Below are 21617 nucleotides of genomic sequence, written 5' to 3'. Positions count from 1 at the left end.
CTTCCCAAATTGGTGTTGGAAAAATTCAAAGCCGTTCTCTCAGCTAACGTAGGCTTGGAGACAATAAGGGGTGTGGATAAAATTGTAAAGGGCGAGGAAAATGCACTTATTCCTGATAATATGAACGTTTCAAGCGTTCCATGTATAAATTGGGCTCCACTTGTTTCAACTTACGTCGAGCGCACATTTAGTACATTCAACGCTTTTCTTCGCGAAAATCGAATGAAAATGCTGCCAGAAAACTTCAAAATGCATCTTGTGGTTCAATGTTACTACAACTATTCAGATTAAAGTTTTATGAGTTAGAAACACGAAAGGATAAAATAGTCAAAGATTCAAAGTACAAATTTTCCATATATATATAATATAAAATATATATATATAAAATAAATGTATTTTTTGATTTTTCTGCTTTTTCCTGCCTTTTTCGCTATTTTGTTTAGCCTTTTTTGCCTTTTTTGCAGTACCTAGTGCCTTTTCCTGCCTTTTTCGCTATTTGATTTTGCCTTTTCCAGCCCATTTCGTTATTTTATCTTGCCTTTTTTATAGGGTTTTAGGTCCTAAAAATCCGTTCCCTGGTTATAACATTCTTGTTGTTGTAGGAAAAAAGTAGTATTATTTAAGTATTGGAAAGAGTTGTCTGCTGCGGAAAAAAATCGTTAGATTACCAGTATTCGACCCTAATTTAACTGTATTAAACGCTTTCGATCGAAAAATATGTTGCCTATGTTTTTTCTGAGTTACGCTCCTTGTGGAGATCATATTCTTGTCCTGTGGCCCAAATTATGCAAAAAAACTCCTTTAAAAAAGCAATTTTCATTTCGTAAAATTGTGTTTTTAAACGAGTAGTATTTAGTTCCTTCAAACGATGTATTTCAATATACATACATCATGAAAATTTTGTACACAAAATTAATTAGGCGCCGATATTTTCGTAACTCGGCGGCGGCGCGTGAGGAATGACAAAAATCGGCGGCGGCGTGGCTCGGCGGCGTATACCTCTAATTACATGCGCCCCACGGTTTCCATTTTCAATGTCATTTATTGTTTATAATGACTTTTGCTAAAATTTCAAAATCAAAAGTTATCAAAACAAATTCTGTGGGACTGAGAAATATTAATTTCTACTTTTTAGTCCATTTATAAAAGCGTTGTATATTGAAAATTTTTATTTTTTTATTCTATTTATTTTCTACTTTTTAATCTTGTCTGTACAAAATTTTGCAATAGATATTAAAATAATTCAACTTGCAGTGGAAGAGAACAGAAGACTATGCAAGCAAAATGTTGTTTGCTCACACTTAGTATATGCCTACATATGTACATACATACATATAGCAGCAATTAATTTCACTTTCACTTCTTCTGGCGAGGCGACATCTATCTCTAGTGTTTTTCTAATTGTATGTCTTTGATATGATACCTACAACGGGGTTGATATCTAGACTAGGTTGATGTCTAGAATTTGCCATAAATAGCTTTGCTACATTAATAGTAGGTGCATTCTTTTGCAACCGAGCTACAAAAGAACACTCGCTTAAAAGACGAAATACACGCAAAGCAACAACACAAACTCGGCTATTTATATGAGCTCAGCCGGGTCAGTTAAAAAATATGCGACCTGAAGTCTAGTGTTGGTAAGTGAAAAAAACTGCTCTACTGTGAATTGTTAATGGGAAAGTGGAGAGGGAAATTTTTGCTTCCTTTTATACGTGACTTATATTTTAAAAGAGTATATATATTACGCAAATACCTCGCATAATTACTCATTTAAATTTGTTTTTGTATTTAAATCCCGTTAAACTAATCACATTTTCTTGCCAGCTACCGACAGGGTTGCTTAAGTAGCTAAAAGGAGATTTTACCCGAGTTGAGCGTTCTTTTGTCGTTCGCTTACTAAAAAATGCAGCTAGTATAAATGGTGGTCTGGACATACAACAACAAAGCGGTGTGGACATACAACATTGCAAGTTGATAAAAGCGTTGTAAAAAAACCTGGAGCGCATGCAATACATTAGATTTAATTGACAATATTCAAACTACATACATAACATAGACCTAAATTTCTACAGCGAAAGTACAAATTTGAGATCGATTTTAAGCGGTCGTTATTAATATACCCACATACATACATACATATATTACTCCCCAATTTCAAATCAGGCCTATTACATGCGCCCCACGCTTTTCATTCTCAATCTCATAAATTGTTTATAATGACTTTTGCTAAAATTTCAAAATCAAAAGTTATCAAAACAAGTTCTATGGGACTGAGAAATATCATTTTCTAATTTTAGTCCATTTATAAAAGCGTGGTACATTAAAAAGTTTTGTTTTTGTATTTATTTTGTACTTTTTAGTCTTGTCTGAATAAAATTTTACAATAGATACTAAAATAATTCAACTTGCAGTGAAGAGAACAAAAGACTATACAAGCAAAATGTTGTTTGCTCACATTTAGTATATGCCTACATATGTACATACATACATATAGCAGCAATTAATTTCATTTAAAGAAATGACGTGTCGTCCATTTCCGCTGTAGCGTATGTAGTGCACATTTTTAACTTCTTCTGGCGAGGCGACATCTATCTCTAGAGTTTTTCTAATTGTATGTCTTTGATATGATACCTACGATGAGGTTGATATCTAGACTAAGTTTGCCATAAATACCTTTACTATATTTATGGTCTGGACATCAACATTGCAAGTTGATAAAAGCTTTGTAAAATGGCACGGCATTTTGCAAAGCGTGCGGCAAGAGTGCTGTGAATATATTATCACACCTCAGCAGACACGCAAATTGCTCTGCACATTTAAAAAACATGGAATCCAAGAAAAGTCAGTTATCAATGGATAGAATGACAGAAGTGGCCAAACGTTTAAAATGTGCTCGAACGAAAACGATGAGTCACCGAGGAAATTTCAGATGCATCTTCTAAAGAGCTGATTTCAACATTAAAATCATGCAAGTTTTCTATCATCATCGACGAGACCACAGATGTTTCACTTAAAAAAAGCTTAGTGCTGGTTGTGAGATGTGTTACAAACTGTATCGTACGCGATCGATTCCTAGCACTCATAGAATTGCCAAAATGTGATGCAGAATCTGTATTTGGAGTAGTGAAACATTTCTTTCATAACAAGAACGTTTGCCTCCAAAACATCATTGGCTTGACTACGGATGGTGCCAGCGTAATGGCTGGACAGTTGTCAGGCGTAAAAGCTTTATTTGCGGCGGAAACAAATAGACAATGGGAAACATTGCCTATGGTATCCACTCAAACGCTTCAGTCACTGACCGACATCAGGAATAAGCCGATAATGGTAAGCGGTGTTTAGAGTGGGCTATGTCTCGCACATCTTATCATAAGCAATATCCAGATATTACGTTTGTGTATGGTTTCTGTAACGATAATTACGGGATAATAATATTGGATTATCACCTTAGAAACCAAAACGGGGAAAATTTTTTTAGAAATTGTTGGCCTATTTTTGAGTCCTTAATACAATCTCAAAGTTAGATCATGAAATTTCTAAACACCCTGTATATTCACGTTCACGATTGGTTTTGTGGTCGACAGAAGGCATATTGTCCATTGCCGTCTTAAATAACCTGACGAAAGCGTTATATCGGGAAGAAGTCCTTGCGGCTCGATGGTGAATCGTCCTTGAATCTGTATAGTATAGTTGGTGGCAATTTCCAAACTGGTGAGTATCATTGGTCCACATTGTGTTTAGTCAACGTAAATCAAGGACCGCAAACAATGGTTCTGATGGTTGATTTAACGGGGGTAATTTGACTTTGATCTCTGGTGCCTCCGAATTTACGACTTTTATCAATAACTCGGCACCTTGCGCATCCTTTTTTGCAATAGTATTGCCTCTATCGTTACCAATACATATATATCTCGAATATGAGTCAAATCGGATCAAAATTACGATTTTGAGTAATACCTCGAATCCAGCGCCACCAGGCTTTTTAAGTTGTGAACTTAAACTATACAGGGACCTACTCAAACACATAAAAAATGTCATTAAAATCGTTTCGGTCGTTTAGGAGGAGTCCACCCACCAGAATAAGTCTTTTACATACTCTTCGGCATTTTTGCCCATACAAAAAAAAAACTATAACGAATACGTGATACGGAGAAATGCGCAACATCATCCGCGAAAAAAAATTCTCAAAAATCAACGGTAACTTATAGCCATTTAAAACTTGCACTTTATGATACTGAAATTGAGTGAACTACAAAACTGCATACCCAAAATTTGGTGCCATTTGATGCAAAATTAACCATATTTCTTTAAAAAATTTACAAAAAAATGTATTATGAAAAAGAAAAAAACACTGTATTCTGGGTGTATACATATATTTACAGATAGATAAAAGTTTCAATATGTTTGGAAAGCCCCACGCCCCCTTTTCCAGAAGCCCCAAAATCTCTGTACCAATTTCCAGGACACTACTATAAGTATAGGTGATGCCACTCTCCCTTAATATATCGAAAGTCTGCAGTAGGTATCCAAATTTTGGTACAGCCGTTCGCGAGATCACCTCTTATAAAAAGAAGGAGCTTCTCTTTATATAATTTTGTCGGTAACATAGTTCCACTCCGATATTGATGCGGCAAATGGGAAAAATTTGCAAGGATAGTAGTCGAGATTTTTTGCTTTAATCTAAGCCTAAGTGGGAGGTTAAACACCTTTCGAACTGTAGAACAATGGCTCAATTCTATTCTACGCATATCTATAATACGGGTATCGAATTTCAAGCAAATCGGACCATAAATAACATTTTTTGGAACAGATCGGTCCTTGGCCCACCTATCAGATAAAAGTATCCTATATGTTAATGCTGGCAATAATCTACCCACATGCCAAATTTCAAGAAAATCGGACCATATATAAGACTTTTTCGAATAGATCGGTCCCTGGCCCACTTAACGGAAACAATGGATCCTATATACTAATCCAGGCAAAAGGCTACCTACGCAGCAAATGCATTTTTTTAGCGTAGCTCGACCCCTGCGCCACCTATCGGAAAAATTAAAATATTGTGCACTCCTTCTGAACACCTTTTCAAAAAAGCAGCAACCATTAGAATTGGTTATATATGGAAACATAGGAGAAAATTGTTCCCAATTGATTCATGCTCACAATGAATTTCACAATTATCCGAAATTTTTCATGCTTCACAACGAATTTTCCACCTTTACATCGTCCAAAATCATCAAATAATGCGGTAAAACGCAAAATTTCGTCGAAAAAAATAAAATTTTTCTCGTTCTTCCGGATTTTTCCGAGTTTTCCACTTAGAATTTTCTATTTTTCCATTCGAAAGCCATTCCGAAAGAATTGCACAAAAAATGCCATACAAAAAAATAAATTTTCGATTTTTCCAATTTCCCGACTTTCCCGGAAGGATTTCCCAAAATTCTCTTTCGTAAAAATCTCCTCCTGGCAACTACGAACAACTAAAAAAATTTTTGCCAAACCGGCCCAACCGTTCTCAATTGATGAATTACTATAAATTTTTCACACCATTTTAATATATCGTTGGCTTAGTTCGCAAACGTGCTAAATCCATTCTTCTTTATTTTTCAGGAGGGACAAAAAACCGTCTAACTTTTTTGTTGTCAATATTTTTCTAATCTGTAAATGCAGTTTTATTCCCTACTTACCATATTTTCTCTTTAAAATTTTATTCTTTTAATGTGGACTTAGCACATTTTCTATCTACCTTTTTTCCATTATTTTTTATTGTTAAAAGATTTAATTGTTTACTTTAAATATATTTTATTGTTTTAAAATGAATTATAACCTAATACAGTTTTATTTCATTGCTATTAACAAAAATAACTATTTTAAGTCGTAAATTTATGTACCATTTATAAAAGAAAATAATTAAAAGCAAGTAAAAAGGTAAAGTTTGGGCGAAACCGAACTTTATCTACCCGGCACAGGTATCAAATACTGTCGTAAGCAGGGGCTTTTTCCCGATTTCAAACGTTTTCGATAATATCCTGAGTTAAACTCAATGAAATAATTGAACCACGTTTAGTAGAAATCGCTAAAGTGGCTACCGAAATACATCTTGTAGTCATAAATTGGGCGGTGTCACGCAGTCTTATTTATTGTTAAGAGATTAAGAGATCTGAAATTTACCCTTAGATATACGAGAAGCGAATGTAATTTTGGTCCGATTTGAATAATTTTCAACGAATTGCTTTTCCGTACCAGGTTTATTAAGTGCACAGAGTTTGGTAGAAATTGATAAATCGGTTACCGGGTTACAAATTTGTGGTCATAAGTGGGCGGCGCCATGCCCATTATCCAAAAATGTATCATAAAGGGTGAACACACCAAGACTGCGACACTTTGGGAAGCTTATAACTTACCCAAAACGAATTCAATATTTTGAAATTCAAATGCCATAAGTTGACCATGACCTTAGTTGAACGTTGAAGAAATTTCATTTGAATTAGATTCCTAGTTGAGTTAAAACTGGCAACCGAGCTAGAAACGAGACAAACCATTTTGCACGAGTTTATAAATTATCCGGCCTTAAGTACACGTAAAGTTGCTAAAAAATTAAAGAGTGCACTATTCGACAGTTTGCAGGGTTTTAATCGGTACAAATAAGGCCTGACAGTTACGAGAAAACCAGGGAGCGGGGGTTAGCATGGTCAAAGTGATAAAAACAGTGCTCGGAAGGTCCTCAGTGCGTTTTCGCGAGATCCGAAGATTTTGTCGTGTTATGTTGCAAAATCCGTACGGAGATCGCAGTTTTTCGTACAAAAGGTAAAGCGGAAAGCTTCATTGAGATGTTCTACAGCTCAAACAGCGCCAGACCGAGGCGCAAAGTAGAATGTTACAGCGAAATCCCGCATTCGGAAGTTGTATGAATTTTAAATTAAAAAATACAACTGCATTGTTATGGACTGCGAAACCTATTGCTATAAGTATTCAAAATATATTGCAGGTCAAGATTTTTATACTGCTGCAAGTCGTCAAGATGCCCCTGAGAGTTGTAAGCTGAAAATGAAGTCCAAATTTCCAAAAGCCACATGGTTTGGCAAGCTATTTGTTCCTGCGGCCGTAAGAGCAGCCCTTTTTTCCCATCCGGGAAATGAATGATCAAGTTTATCGGGATGAGTGCCTCAAAAGGCGTCTTCTGTCATTTATCAACAGATAAGGAGTAGGCCATCGTTCTAGGCGGACATGGCAATCTGCCACTATGCCAAGGACACATTGCCGTGGTATAATGCAAATAACATCAATTTTGTACCTCACGACTGCAATCCACCCAATAGCCCAGAGCCACGTCCTATTGGGAAATATTGGTCAATTGTCAAAGGAATCTTGAAGAAAACAGGTGAAAGAGTGAAAATTATTGAAGAGTGCAAAACAAAGTAGTTGTGCGCATCGCGTAATGTCGATGATGCAGTCGTGCAGAACATGATGGCGCGTGTGCGATGAAAATACCGATCACTTGCATATGGAGCAAATAATAACTAATATTTTAACATTTTAATAACATCTAAACTTCCAAGTTATATAATAATGGGTGATTTTTTAAGAGCTTGATACCTTTTTTTTTTAAAAAAACGCATAAAATTTGCAAAATCTCATCGGTTCTTTATTTGAAACGTTAGATTGGTCCATGACATTTACTTTTCGAAGATAATTTCATTTAAATGTTGACCGCGGCTGCGTCTTAGGTGGTCCATTCGGAAAGTCCAATTTTGGGCAACTTTTTCGAGCATTTCGGCCGGAATAGCCCGAATTTCTTCGGAAATGTTGTCTTCCAAAGCTGGAATAGTTGCTGGCTTATTTCTGTAGACTTTAGACTTGACGTAGCCCCACAAAAAATAGTCTAAAGGCGTCAAATCGCATGATTTTGCTTATTTACGAAGCCATTCAACCAGAAATGAGCCTCATCGCTGAACAAAATTTGTCGATAAAAAAGCGGATTTTCTGCCAACTTTTCACACATTCAACACATTTCGAACCGAACACTGATTTTGGTAATAAAATTCAATGATTTGCAAGCGTTGCTCGTTAGTAAGTCTATTCATGATGAAATGTCAAAGCATACTGAGCATCTTTCTCTTTGACACCATGTCTGAAATCCCACGTGATCTGTCAAATACTAATGCATGAAAATCCTAACCTCAAAAAAATCACCCGTTACAAAAAATAATCATTTCAAAGCCTTCTAGTTTGTTTCTGGTAGTAATTTCTAAGTGTCGTAGTTTCGGTGTGTTCACCCTTTAATCTAATTTTCTGCTGAGTGGTTATCGCGATCATCGATTTTAAGTGAATTAGATTTTCAACAGATTTCTTACCTAGACCCTAAATAAGGCTCGTACCGAGTTTGGTGAATGGGGTACTGAGATGCAGCATTTCATAATAGGTGGGCGGGGTCACGCCCTTTTTCCAAAAATTGCACAATAATATTTTTTACAAAAATTCTACTTCACATACTAATTTTGAACAATTTGCATCCAATATTTACTGAAATATCGTAGTTTTTGCATCTTTAGAAAATACCTTTATATCGGAAATGGGCGTGGTTACATTCAGATTCGCCCATTTTTAATACCAACTTACCTTGGATAAAGGGCAACCTACATACCAAATTTCGTTGAGATATCTCGAGTTATCGTGTACACGGACAGACGTGTATATATACTTTTTTGATTTTTTTGGACTTAGCACATTTGCGTACCAATGCATAACAACAAGTGAAAACGACATTACGGTAATTTTCTTTTTTGGTAATAATGTATTTTCAGTTATGCTATCTTACTGCATCAAAATCTCAATTTACATCAAAAGTGGACTTAGCACGTTTGCGAACTAAGCCAACGATATGTGACACGAGTTTAAAAACTTTAACATACAAGTGTAGCGAAAGAATTAAACTTTAATTTAAAATAAAGATTTCAAATTTCCGAGCACTAGTTTATAAATTATGCAGTTTTTTGCAAACTTTGATGTTGGCTCTGCGCAAAAACACTGTGAATGGCGTAGCCGGAGTTATATGCACAAGAAATATTGTATATCTTTCACAATAGAAACGGAGAGCCTAGTCTTTCCGAAAATTCATTTGCCTATGACCCCATTCTCCTGCATCAGCTCGACCAACCGCGCAAGTTGCCTTTTGTTGCTTACAATTTTTGACCTGTAATTCAGGCACATACATACATATGTATATTTCACAATTTTCTACAACTTCCAGTTCAATTGGCATCAATAGAAGGATGAGCGATTAAAAAGTATTAGCAGTCGCTAATTGGGCGACTAAGCGACATTCACAATAGCATCGATAATCGATAATCGCTTAATAGTCGTTTATCTACTGCTAGTCGACATTCGCAATAGGGGTGTACAATTACATCAATGCCTTTAACAAAGGATACTGCTACTTGTTTTACAGGTAACTCACTACCGATTTCACAATTGAAAAATTGTCCCGATGAAGTACGGGAACAGAAGTTGAATGCATTTGTAGACCATCTCTGTCTTCTTGTGAAGACAGTGATGAAACAGTAAAAGTAGTATCGTTCGATTTTACGCAAACTGTTCATTATCCTGTTAGTCCACAACAGCCTGGAAGAGCTTATTTTAAAGCAAAAAGAAAATGTGCAATATTTGGAATTACCAATGAAAAAGAAAAAGTGCAGGTGTGTGATTTTAAATTATAAAATCTATCAAGTGTTGCATAGTAAATTTTTTAATAATATTTTAATAACGTTTAATAAAATAAGTTTGGTTACCGTGACGAAGAAAAGAAAAAATAATCATTCAGATTCAAAAGTTAAATCAAAGTAAAAGCAAAATTCATTAAAAAAACACAAAGTTTTTAATCGTTGTAAACTTGTGAAATTTTTAAGTTCTTAATCTTTTAAATTCTTAATACTTTAAATTCTTAATCTTAAGTTCTTTATCGTGTTCTTCTTTGTTTCACGTCTTTTTAGTTATTGTGTTCTTCATAAAAGAAATTTTGTGAAATAAATAATAAAGTTATAAATATTTGGCCTTATTCATAAACAATAAAGTAGCTAAAAAGGTTTATAAACTGAAAAATGTATGAAAACGTCATTTTATAAAGCTCTTTAAACCTACTTTATTTTTTATGAATAAGGCCAATTATATTTGCTTCATTTAAAAGACTATATACAGTGGAAGCTCCCATAAGCGGACACCGATGGTCACCTACTTTTTATGGCCACGTCTGTGGCTCCCAGCAAGAAACTTCTTGCAGAGCATTATGTTATGCTCCTTTACAGGGAGCATCTGGGCCTCGTCATGTAGGCGGTGTTGGTGCGTCATCAGGAGGCATCCTGTCGCAGTTCGTAATGCCGTGTTTTGGCAGGTCTGTAGCTTCAACCACTGCGTCCTGCTAGTCCCCGGCGACCATACGGGCGCTGCATAGTTTAGAACCGGCCGGCCAACTGCCTTGTATGTTGCCAACAACGTTTCTTTATCTTTGCCCCAAGTGCTGCCGGCCAGCGACTTGAGGACATTGTTGCGGCTCTGTACTTTGTTGACAATTGCGGTTGTATGCGCCGAGAAGGAGAGCAGACTGTCGAAGGTAACTCCGAGGATTTTCGGGTTATTCACCGTCGGTATTGTTACGCCATCGACGTGAATACCCAGAGGCAGTCTGACCTCCTTCGTCCAGGTGGTGAAAAGGGTTGCCGAGGATTTCGCAGGGGATAGGGCAAGGCTCCTTGCAGTGAAGAAGCGAGAAAGTTCGGCGAGGTAACCGTTTACTTTCGAGCACAAGTCATCAATTCCATTCCCAGACGCCATGATCGAACAATCGTCAGCATAGGAGACTATATTAACACCCTCTGGTGGCTAAGGAAGCTTTGAGATGTAATAATTAAACAGTAGCGGGGACGGACACCACCCTGTGGTACCCCCTGTTTAATTTTACGTGGCTTGCTAGTTTTTTCTCTGAAAATTACTGACGAGTGTCGACCACTCAGGTTATTCGCCGACCACCGTTGGAGTCCCTGTGGGAGTGAGGAGGCCTCAATATATTCTAGTAGCGTTGAATGACTGAGTGTCGAACGCATTGGACAAGTCCAACGCTACTAGAATAGTTCTCTCACAGGTTTCGGTTTAGGCCACGAGTTATCTGAGTGTTTATGGCGTTAAGTGCTAATGTTGTGCTATGCATCTTACGGAACCCATGTTGATGCTTCGCTGGGGTCAGGTGGCTCGTAAAGTACGGGAGCAGCAGGGCCTCGAGTGTCTTCGCTACCGGGGAAAGGAGAGTTATCGGGCGATAAGACTATCCTTTGTTGGCTGGTTTCCCCGGTTTGAGCAGTGGGACCACTCTCCCCATTTTCCAGATGTCTGGAATGACGAAAGTGGCCATAGACAGGTTGAGGACCTCCGTTAGGTACGCTACTCCCACAGGACCCAAATTTTTCAGCATCAACATGCATATTCCGTCGGGTCCAATGGCTTTGGAGGCTTTCGCCTTCCCGATAACCACCCTTACCTCACCGCTGGTGAAAACAAGAGGCGCACTAGGTTTTGGCATTTTGTGCAGCCTTCTGGTCACTCGACGTTTGGCTTTATCCACCGGAGGATGCAGAATGAACTGCCGGCTAAATAGCTCGCGCATCTCTCCGGGTCCGACGAAGCGTGGTCACCAAAGTCTATCTCGGCTCTGTCATCACGCTTCGTCGGATTGGACAACGACCTCACGGTTGACCAAAGCTTGCTCACACCAGAGGCGAAGTTGCAGGTGGATGCATCGTCGTTCATTGTGCAGAATGTCGAATCGTCTATCTGCTCCGCCAGATGTATTCCCCTACCATCATTTGACAGGCTTGAGTGCCTCTGAGTAGCGCACCTATTTCAGGGTGATATCCTGCCGGGCAGCTAGTGACAGGGGGTATGTATACGTTAAATATTTCGAGCTCAACATCGCCTGACCGGATAGCAATACCCTGACATTCTAGGATGGTATCCCTCGATGTCGATGTCTGCTTCAATAAGACGATACTGCACGGTGTGGTGCGTGATGAACGCTGAACCTCCACCATTATCTCGCTCGCGATCTCGACGGTGCACGTTGTATCCGGCGCAATTCAACAGGGTTGAATTGCCGTGCAACTTCGTCTCTTGGACCGCGGCTATTAATATTCCATGCCTTCCCATAAAGTTAGTTATCTCCTCGATCTTGCTCTGGAGTCCGTTACAGTTAAATTAAAGCACCTTTGTGTGCCTTGGGAGACCGATTGTGATGTGTGGTGTTAAAGAGTTGTGTTGCCTGCCGGCCCCTGCTGTAGGTGCTGCAAAAGGGGGTGCTGCCTTCTGGTGGTGGTTGGGGGCGTCGCGGGGGAGGGATGCAACGGGGCAGCACAGCAGGGTCCCACATAGTCACTCGTCCAACCTCGCGTGTTGCGAAGTCCTGAGCTCGCCCTAAAGTGACACCAGCCGAGGCAAGAGTTGTACTTGACTGATGTCACGTTACGGTTTATTCTGGACTGACAAACAGAGCAGATTGTCGGAGGGACTAGGAGCTGCCGGCGGCGGTGTGTGGGTGCTATTGTGTTTGTTTGTGTGTCCATTGTTGTGTTGTGTTGGGGTGTGGGTGTGTTGATTGTGTGCTGCCCAGGCGGGTGGTGGTTTGCCGTGGAGTCGGTCCGGTTCGCACAGCATGGGGCCACGAACGACGTGGTCCATTGCCGGTGCGTACGTAGGCGCGAGCAGTTACGGAGGTGACTCCACCCGTCACAGGCATTGCACCTGACCGAGGTGGAGTTTGTATGCAGTTGTCTCTGGCCTACGCAGCAGGTGTAGATTTCTGGCCCTGGGTTTGACTCTATGCCAGCCCTGAGCAGAAGGGTACGGAGAAGATGTAGCTCTAGAATCGAGCAACGTTTGATGGATTTCGCCTACCTAAGCGGGGTTAGATCGCCGAAACAACAGCCCTTGGTCGGGTAAAACCCGAGTCATTCCGGTACGTAGAACCGACTGTCGTGGGAATGATTGTTTGTGAGTTGCTGCGCTTGGTGTGTAAAGTCAAATTGCTTTCACTATGGAAATTATAAACTGCGACGACCTTCCGTGCATTAAAGAGCTAATAATTAACAAAAAACTATAAGCTTTGAATCTTACTAAAAAGAAGGAGTTGATTGCTTTAAACAAACCAACACCAGATTTGCTTATTACACAAATTAATAAATCCCATAAAGATCTTTTAATAGATCTGTGTATAGTATTCGGTGGATCGCTGGATGCTCACATTTGAACAAATTGTTTTGTTGGTACTGCATTTTCTTTTCAAACGAAATAAGCGTGTGGAATTCGTCAGGATATGACGATTTGAATAATTTAACAAATGCAACAAAAAGGCACCAAGTGACTCAAAAACACTTAAATTCTGTATTATCTTTTTATAATTTTGGTAAACAGAGAATTGAGACCGCATTATCTCGACAGCTATCAGATGAAATTAGTCAAAACAATTCGAAAATTGACCACAATAGAAGTGTTTTCCAAAGGTTAGTCGACATTGTTTGCCTGTTAGCACGATTTCGTGGTCACGACGAATCGGAAACTTCGTTAAACAAGGGGCATTTTCTTGAGTGCGTTCTTTTGCTTTCGAAATATGACCCAGGTTTAGAAAAACACATGCAAAGAAATAAACCTTCAGATCCAAAATCTATCAAATAAAATACAGAATGATATTATCCAGAGTGTGTCCGAGGTCCTAATTAAGCGAACTGAAATGGAAATCAAGAATACGTCATTTGTTTCTGTTATCCTAGATGAGACTTCAGATGTTGCCAATCGGGAGCAATTTTGTTTAATATTTAGGTAATTTTTTATTTAAAAAATTTAATTAATTTTACAGTCAAACATAATTTTAGGTAATTTTCAGAGAACAAGATTCATGATCAGTTTTTGGGATTCATCGATGTATCAGAAAGTCGTAATGCAGATGCCATCACAAATATTCTTCTTGAATTTATAAATAAATATAATTGCGGAGACAAGCTTATAACCCAGAGTTGCGACGGTGCTAGTGTTATGTCAGGAATGAAAAACGGAGTTCAACAAAAAATTAAAGATAAATATCCCCAAGCTATTTACATCTGGTGCAATGCACATATTTTAAATTTAGTTCTCTCCAAATCGTGTAGCAGAATTCGTGAGGTTAGCTAATTTTTTTCCGCTTTGCAGTCAATTACTACCTTTTTTAGTGTAAGCACTAAAAGGATGGCAGATTATGACAAAATATGTAACAAACGGATGCCACATACTTCTGCCACCCGTTGGTCTTACTCATCCCGAATTGTAAAAGCCGTTTACGAACAAAAACACAGTCACATAGAACTTTTTATAGATATGATAGAAAATTACCATAACTGGGATGGTGATACAAACTTTTGCGTTCAAAATTTTCATATTTTACTTAAGTCATTTGAGTTCAACTTTTTTCTTGAAGTTTTCTGTGTGGTATTTAAAAAAACCGATCATTTATATAATATGATACAAAAATCACAAGTCGATGCAGGATACTGTATCAATAAAATAAAAGAGTTCAACAATTGGCTAAAAACAACTTTTTCAAATCTATTTGATAGCTTTTATACTAAATCATTAGAAAATAATTCGGCTCCTAGAGTTAAAAGACATATTTCTTGCCCTGAATGAATTTAAAAGAATATTTGGAGGAATGATTGATATAATATATCTTCTGAAGTTAATGAAAGATATTACGAAATTTTCAAGTTGTCTTTTTTCAATTATTAAATAACAAAAATTTTGATAGATGCAATAAAAGTTTCCAAAGATAAATTTCTTGTTTTAAACAAATATTTTGGTAAATGTTTTGACAAATACTTACTGAAGCAGCAACTAATATCTTTATATTCATCGCCAGAACTGAAAAATTTTGATGTGTTTGAACTAATCGATTTTATTAACGAAATTTTTTCTGAATTGACCAAGTTAGCTAAATTAATTGTCACAATTCCAGCAACAAGCTCTTCGGCAGAAAGAGGTTTTTCCACATTAAAGCGAATACACACAAAATCAAAACGACTTTCTGAACTCTCCATTATTGCAATTGAAAAACAACTATTAACCGAATTGAGGCATTCGCGTACATTTTACGAAGAAGTTATTCAATCGTTTCTTAAGAAAAATAGACGATTCGAACTTGAATATAAATAATTGTATGCATTACTATCTAATACATAACAATAATTATATGCCAAAAAATAGAATGGTTGACAAGGTTTAACATATTTGTTCTTCGTTATTTAATTTTGGTTATTTATTTATAAAAATATAGTTCTTTCTTTAAAAAACCTCGTGTAAATCCAAGTTTCAAACTTCACGTAATATTAAAAAGAGTTCAACAAACTTTTGTAAAAATTTCGAGGTTTTTTGATTTCATTTCCTAGTATGCTGTTTTGTAGCCCATTGAATTCTAGTAGAACAAAGTACAAGATTCAATTGGCTAAAAATTACCGTTGATTTTTTAGACTCAGAATCTTTCTAGGAAAACTAATAAAAAAAATTTGTTTAATTTTTTTTAATATTACGTAAAGTTTGAAACTTGGATTTATACGGGGTTTCTTAAAGAAAGAACTATATTTTTATAAATAAATAGCCAAAATTTAACAACGCAGAAATAGTATGTTAAAACTTGTCAAAATATGGTGCAGCTATAATTTTTTCTACCAGTGTATGTATATATGTATATTATACTTATAAATTTATTTTTACCTAAGGGTGAATTAATGAGAATATTAAAATAAACTTGACTTTATTTACTTCTTTTATTCCTGAGGTTATATTGACTCGGGCTTGCCTCGATTGAATCACTTAGGCACGCCACTGGTAGAAGGGCAAGAGTGAGTTGTTAGAGCTTCGCGTCCACTTATGGGAGATTTTTTACCATAATTGGATATTTTTGAGTGTCCGCGTCCGTTTATCGGAAAGACCGTGTATGGGAGAGCATTTTCTATGGAAAAAAACCAAAAATTGTTCAATCCCAAGAATGTGTCCGCTTATAGGAGATGTCCGCTTATTTGAGCGTCCGTCTATGAGAGCTTTCACTGTACATATTATCTGTATTAAAACCATACATTTAAAAATTCTGATAAGCAAATCCGAACAATTTGTGAATAACTCGTCAGTCATATTAGATCCGCCATTTTGAATTTTGAAAAACAACATCGTAATCAGCGACCGCGACAACCCCCGAGTAACGAGTTTCAAGCGAATTTGATTAATTTCAGAATAGTTTGTCAGATTTGATTTTTTTCTTGTGAAAGTACCTAACTTTGAACTGAAATTGTGAAAAAACGAATGCAGCTAGAGATCAGCGGTTTATTGCATTGGCAAGAGCGGCCCGTTTACTATAAGAGTCGATGAAAAAGTGAAAACCGTTTTTTTCTGACCGTAAATCCCTTCTAACTTTACGTGTCACATATATAGATGTGTATACTCAAAATAAAATTATAGCTTAAAAAACTAAAACCTCGCTATTATAATTTCCTTTCGTACTGTCATCAGGTATGTAACTTGAGAATAGAAATCGCTGCATCTTTTAGGCGCATCAATATTACAATGTTACATACCGAGCTAATAAAAGGGAGGTAAAAATGGACTGACATGTATTTTCATATGTAGGTTAAGTTAAATAATGTCTGGAGTGCAATGGGGTATAGTCGTTGCGCTGGGTATGCAGTTACGCTTGCATGGCTATACTCAATGCGTCCTCGTTCGCGCACTCTGGGCAACGTGAGCAACCCATGTGCGAGATGCGGTAACCAATCCGAGTGGAGCCTTGGGTCACGGCAGAAAGAGAGGGAGCTTCGGTGAAGCCACTCCGACTTATTCGGTTTAAGGGCTCACTGAAGTCTGCGGCGTCTGTTCGCCAGTAGGTGCGGCTGCAAGCGGGTGTCTGCTTGGAGCAAGCGGCTCGCTATTTTTTTTTTTTTTTACGGACGTTGGGATAGCGCACTATCTATCAAGTGGCCCGTATGAAACTCCGATGAAGCCACCTCCCCGGGACTGCTTTCGCATTTCATCAGAGAGAGGCCATGGCATACAGAATGCCTCACTCCATAACGTCATTTTCGTATTCCCCCATCCACATTTGTGATAAGGGGTTCAAGAGCGTTTTGTCGTCTGTGCTTCGTGAAGAGATTCCCTGCGGAGTAAAAAACAAGAGTGAAACACAATTATTGTCAATTACTTCATTTATTTCACTGATTAAAGCCTCTCTCTATCCGGCGGCGTTGTTCCCTTGCTCTAAGCTCAGTCATTATATCTTTACTGACAGATTTCACTCCGTCCCAGACCTTAATGTCATTTATCATGTATGATAGCAAGTTTTCAGGACTCGGGCTAGTCAGAACCAAATATTTTAATTTGTTTCTTTTAACGGAAAAAGAAGGGCATGCAAAGAATATATGCTCTGCGGTTTCCGGTACATTTCCACATGAACCACACGCCATTGTGTCATCATGACCATACTTGCACAAGTACTGTCTGAAACAGCCATGCCCACTCAACAGTTGGGTCATATAAAAATCTACTTCGCCATGTGATCTGCTCAGCCAGGCTTCGATGCTCGGGATGAGTCTGAAGGTCCAGCGACCCGACGAAGACGCTTCCCACCGTTGTTGCCATTGGGCGAGGCTTTTTTGGCGTTCGGCCGCGATATCGTGCTTAGAGAGGGCTCTGACTTTGGATCGGGAGGTCAAGTAGGTGCGCTGGATCTCGCTAGCCATTAGATCAACAGGCATTATACCAGCAATCACACTGGCGGCATCATGCGAAACTGTCCGGAAAGCACTACATATACGTTTAACTTATTAACGTACGATTTATGTTTGAGTGCATGTCCCCAAACAGGGGCCGCATACATAACAACCGATTGTGTTACTTTACTCAAGAGTTTCCTTCGATTCTGACTAGGAGCTCCTACATTTGCCATTAACCTAGCTAAAGAACTGTGGACTGTAGCCGCTTTCTTGCTAACCGTTTCAATGTGTATTTTGTATGACAACCTAGCGTCTATCATCACACCTAAGTATCTTACTGCTGGGATCGCTCAAATACATACCCATTTACATTCAAAGTCGTACTTTCTTTCTTCTTCGTGCTTGTTATAAGTACACCTTCAGTTTTCTGGATAGCTAGCCCAAGGATACTCATCAATCAAGTTCCTTGAAACAATCTCTTTTGCTAGTTTTTATAGCATCTTTTAATTTCTTTCGCCATGATTTAAAACTATCCCTTAGTTCATCCGACCTTATTCTTTGGAATTTTCTTCAGCTTTATTGCATTGTGGCCGGTCGCTATATAAACGTGTATTTGGTTGCGAAACTACCCCCGTCCCAGCAATTGGTTGTGCGCTGAGTTTGGGACCCGCCACGTAAAAACCACTTCCAGTGAAGAAGCAAGGCAAAGCCTCGGATGAGTACTGTCGTTCACCCCGGTGGACGAGCGTCTAGCCATAATCCGCATCAAAGCGAGATTCCTCAACATCTCGCTCATCTGCGCCAATGCCCGACGGAAGAAAAGGATGAGGCATCCAAGGATCTCTTCTATGAGCGCTTGGAGCGCACGTACGAGCGCTGCCCCCGTCTTGATATCAAAATCGTGCTTGGCGGCTTCAATGCCAGGGTGGGCAAGGAAGGGATCTTTAGAACCACCGTCGGAAAATACAGCCTCCACGACGAAACGTCCGACAACGGATTGAGGCTAATCGACTTCGCCGGGGCCCGAAACATGGTAGTATGCAGTACTAGGTTCCAGCATAAGAAAATCAAGCTACGCATCAAGCTACGTGGCTGTCTCTGGATCGAAAAACGAGTAACCAAATCGGTCATGTTGTGATAGACGGAAGGCACGCTTCCAGTGGCGCAAACATCGACTCGGACCACTATCTTGTTGCAGCCAAGATACGCACCCGCCTCTGTGCAGCAAAAAATGTGCGCCCAAATATGCAAGGAAAGCTTAACGTCGAAAAGCTGCAATCACAACAGACAGCCAGCGCTTTCGCTACTCGACTCTCACACCTGCTCTCAGAGGGCAATCTTCAACAAACCGACATATGCGAGCAGTGGAACCCGCTCATTAAGTGCCGCCGCCGAAGAAATCGTCGAGTTTCAGCGAGCCCGAAAGAACAACTGGTACGATGAGGAGTGTCAGGAAGCTGCAGAGAAAAAAGAAGCCGCTTACAGGGCCACGCTGCGATCGGGCGCAACGCGCGCTATGTGGGGCCGCTATAGGGATCTGAAGAGGGAAGCGAGACGTATTTGCCGCAATAAGAAGAGAGAGGCCGAAATACCTGAGTGCGAAGAGCTTGAAATGATGGCCGACAGGAGGAATGCCCGAAATTTTTACCAGAGAGTTCGGCGACTTACGGGAGGTTTCAAGACCGGGGCGTACTCCTGTAAGAACAATAATGGCGACCTAGTAACTGATGTCCAGAGCGTTCTTAAATTATGGAGGGAACACTTTTCCGCCCTACTAAATGGTAGCAGCACGGAAAGTTGGGGAGAAGAAGAATCCCAGCCCGCAGTCGATGATGACGGAGTCGACGTTCCACCGCCTGACTATGACGAGGTACGTATAGCAATAACGCGGCTGAAAAACAACAAAGCTGCTGGAGCTGACAGCCTGCCAGCTGAGCTATTCAAGTACGGTGGCGAGGAGTTGATAAGGTGCATGCATCAACTCTTGTGCAGAATATGGTCAGATGAACGCATGCCCGACGACTGGAATTTAAGTGTGCTCTGCCCAATCCACAAGAAAGGTGACCCCGCCATTCGCGCCAACAACCGCGGGATCAGCCTTCTAAGCATAGGTCACAAGGTTTTACCGAGCGTATTGTGTGAAAGACTGAAGCCCACCGTCAATGAACTGATTGGGCCTTATCAATGTGGCTTTAGACCTGGCAAATCCACTATAGACCAGGTATTCACAATACGCCAAATCTTGGAAAAGACCCACGAGAAAAGGATCAACACTCACCACCTTTTTGTCGACTTTAAAGCTGCTTTTGACAGCACTAAAAGGAGTTGCCTATACGCCGCTATGTCTGAATTTGGCATCCCCTCAAAACTCATACCGCTGTGTAAAATGACGTTGAGCAATACCACCAGCTACGTCAGAATAGGGAAGGACCTCTCCGAGCCGTTTGATACCAAACGGGGTTTCAGACAGGGCGACTCCCTCTCATGTGACTTCTTTAATCTAATGTTGGAGAAGATAATAAGAGCTACAGAACTGAACCGATCAGGAACAATTTACTACAAGAGCGTGCAATTGCTGGCTTATGCCGATGAGATCGACATCATCGGTAACAAAAACCGCGAAGTCTGTTCTGCCTTTTCCAAGTTGGATAGGGAAGCAAAGCGAATGGGTCTGGTGGTAAACGAAGACAAGACGAAGTATCTCCTGTCATCAAACAAACAGTCAGCACATTCGCGCCTTGGCACCCACGTCACTGTTGACAGTTACAATTTCGAGAAAGTAGAGAATTTCGTTTACTTGGGAACCAGCATTAACACCGATAATAATGTCAGCATTGAAATCCAACGCAGAATCACTCTTGCCAACAAGTGCTTCTTTGGACTGAGTAGGCAATTCAGGAGTAAAGTCCTCTCTCGACGTACCCAAACCACGCTCTATAAGTCACTCATCATGACCGTGCTGGTATATGGCGCAGAAGCATGGACAATGACAACATCCAATTGGCGTCAGTTGGCACAGAGGAGAAACGACTGGCGTGCTTTGCTGAACTCGGCCAAAATCGCTTAGGCGGTTACAGCGCCAAAAAAGAAGAAATAAATAATACCAAGCGGCATTCTCTAAATATAACTGCAACCTTAAAAAAAAGTTGGCTATATTTCCGTAAGATTTGCTAAATTTTTTGCTACAAAATAAATGCAGTAAGTGGCAACACTGATTGTAATGCCTTGTGTGCAAATAGTTTGTGCGGCGGCGGCTGTATAATAAAAACAGACTGCGTTTTAAAGATTTTTGCTGGTTTCTGTGTAAATGCAATACTTTTGTTTGCAATACGTTTGCGTGGCAGTGGCCGGAGAGTAAATTGTTCGTTGATAGAAAACAGTCGATAGTGTGCAGAGCATTGATATAAAAGGAGAGCCGAGAGAGTTTTGTCGAGTTGCGGGAAGCAAATGCAGATAAGTAGAAAATAGAAAAGTAGCAGTTATGAAATGAGAAAAGGGCAAAGGAATAGACAGATGTTCAATTTTAAAATTTTTGTGGTTAAATATTGCAAATTTTAAATTGTCATTAATCTTCAAGTTGATACAATAGAAATTAAAGTAAAGAGTAAAATTGATTTGAAATTGTCCAGGTAACAGGCCAACCTAATATACCGGCGTGTATTTTTCTACGCACGCACGCAAGGTTTTCACATTTGAGTAACCGAAAAAAATGTGCGTGCGGGAGTATTCAGAGTTGCATCTCTGTCAAACTTCAGAAGTTGAGCAAAATTTGAGCATAAATGCAGAATTGCTTCGATTCTCAAATCTGAAAAAAGAACATATGGGGATCGATATATATATTTCTTTTCTTGCGGA

General features: G+C 39.2%; 1 protein-coding gene across 3 annotated transcripts in view; it reads right to left on the bottom strand.

The window, feature by feature from the left end:
• Nucleotides 1–21617, bottom strand: part of LOC118747676 (iron-sulfur cluster assembly scaffold protein IscU) — a 280428-nt gene that overhangs the window by 158089 nt on the left and 100722 nt on the right. Inside the window, exon 3 of one of the 3 annotated variants that reach the window (XM_036481749.1) lies at nucleotides 17022–17206. The exons of the other annotated variants lie outside the window; for them this stretch is intronic. The gene's annotated coding sequence lies outside the window, so the exon portion shown is untranslated. Of the gene's footprint in view, nucleotides 1–17021; nucleotides 17207–21617 lie in introns of those variants that run through there. 3 annotated transcript variants of the gene reach the window in all.

This window comes from Rhagoletis pomonella, unplaced genomic scaffold, assembly GCF_013731165.1.
Source record: "Rhagoletis pomonella isolate Grant_MI unplaced genomic scaffold, Rhpom_1.0 Rhpom_scaffold_00001, whole genome shotgun sequence".
Taxonomy (NCBI): Eukaryota; Metazoa; Arthropoda; class Insecta; order Diptera; family Tephritidae; genus Rhagoletis; species Rhagoletis pomonella.
Note: the sequence above shows the minus strand (reverse complement) of the source record. Positions and strands in the feature narration are given on the sequence as shown.